Source organism: Primulina huaijiensis, unplaced genomic scaffold (genome assembly GCF_012295235.1).
Source record: "Primulina huaijiensis isolate GDHJ02 unplaced genomic scaffold, ASM1229523v2 scaffold21623_ERROPOS600000+, whole genome shotgun sequence".
In the NCBI taxonomy this organism is placed as follows: Eukaryota; Viridiplantae; Streptophyta; class Magnoliopsida; order Lamiales; family Gesneriaceae; genus Primulina; species Primulina huaijiensis.
The window spans coordinates 159,105-161,338 of NW_027355398.1; positions in this window are offsets into that span (position 1 = coordinate 159,105).

Genomic DNA, 2,234 nt, shown 5'->3' on the forward strand with positions numbered 1-2,234 from the left:
CCTTTCTTAATGGGGATATTAAGGAAGAGATTTACATGTCTCAACCCGAAGGGTTTACATCTATCGGAAGTGAGCATATGGTATGCAAACTTCAAAGATCTATTTATGATCTGAAGCAGTCATCTAGGAGTTGGAACCTCAGATTCGATAGTACAATCAAAGATTTTGGTTTTGCTAAGAATCCTGAGGAACCCTGTGTGTATAAGAAGGTCAGTGGGAGTGCTGTGACATTCCTTGTGCTTTATGTTGATGACATTCTACTCATTGGGAATGATGTAGGGATGTTGCAATCAACTAAGATATGGTTAGCAAGTAAGTTCTCGATGCAGGACTTGGGTGAAGCATCTTTTGTATTGGGAATACAGATCTATAGGGATAGATCAAAAAGATTGTTTGGTCTCACCCAGTCCACATGCATTGATACCATCGTGAAGCGGTTCTCGATGGATGAGTCCAATAGAAGACATCTACCAATGTGTCATGGCGTGTCCCTATCCAAGTCTATGTCTCCCAAGACTGATGCAGAGATAGCGGTGATGACAAGCGTTCCTTATGCATCTGCGATTGGTAGCATCATGTATGAGATGATATCTACACTTCCTGACATGGCTTTTGCACTAAGTATAGTGAGTAGATATCAATCCAACCCTGGTCTTCCACACTTGAAAGCTGTGAAAGACATCCTCAAGTATTTGAGAAAGACCAATAAGTTGTTTTGGTCTATGGGGGTGGAGAACTGAAATTGGATGGCTATACCGACTCTAGCTTCCAAAGCGATATCGATGACTCGAAGTCAACCTCTGGATTCATATTCATGCTCAATGGTGTTGCTGTCTCTTGGAAGAGTTCCAAGGAAGACAGTACTGCAGATTCCACCACTGAGGCAGAATATATTGCTGCATCAGCTGCAGCAAAGGAGGCTGTTTGGATAAGGAATTTCGTCCAAGAGTTGGGCGTCATTCCTAATGGAGTTGCTCCTGTCCCGGTGTTTTGTGACAACACGGGAGCCATTGCTCAAGCAAAGGAGCCGAGGTCTCATAAGAAGTCCAAACACGTATTTGTTGTCACTTTGATTCTTGCACTCCCAAGAGCAGACAAGTAGTATAATTCGGTGAGTCCGATATCGTATCCACAGGGAAGCTAAGGTAACTACAAGTCCACTACAATGTCTTTTTGTTTTGTTTTTGTTTCTTTTTAATTTTAATTATTTGAATCTTTAATGGGTAAATTTTAATTGTTCAAATTTTAATTTAAGTAGTTGAGATTAAAGGATCCACTGTTAGTATTTTAATAAAGTTAACATTAACTAACAATATTGGAATCCACTTAATAAAATGGTTCCAATATATTAAATAATCATATTTATATTATGTTATAAATTATTATCTTATAAGTATATAATATATACCAAAACTTATAAATGTGGTCAAGTATTTATTGTGCTATATATATTTGTAAACACTAAATCAAGGTTCCCACTTTAAATGGTTGGTAAAACCAAACTAACATTTAAATGGTTCCAAGAATTTAGTGTAACATATAGCAACAATAAATCAAAACTCCCACTTATAAGTAGGGTATAAAAATGCTTAAAGAAATAAATATAACATAAACAATAAATAATGATTAAATAATATAAAACATAGATTCTTACCTTTTAATAACCTTATTATCATGCCAAGAGTTTCACCTTATCATCTCAACTTTAGGAAGTTAGCTATTCATTATTCAATGTGTAAAACTTTGAATATGAAATTAACATGCTAATTGTATTTAAATGAAGAAATAAAAGAAAAATATAGAGAGAAATATTATGAACTCAAAGGTTTGTTCATAGAATGAAGGATATCTCAATACATTACAATGCACCACTATTTATAGCTAAATTTGGGGAGACAACCACAAATAAAATATTATTTTTTTACACATAAGTCTTCATTGGTGTTCCAAGATATTATATTATATTACACATCACTTTTGAAAATCTTCATCTTTGAATTTGCTTCTTCACATAAAAAGAAACATGTGGATAATTGAGTTGTCTAGTTGTAGTATTTTTTTCAAACCATTTGACCAAGTAATTTGAGAGATATGGTCAAAATACTAGAGCATGGTAAAACTGCCACTCCTTTGGTAACTTTATTTGTTGCTTAATTTGATCCCAATTGTGAGAGGATTTTTATCTCAGGCTTGTCAACAATATTGTAGATATTATAATCAACTTTCTACAGGTC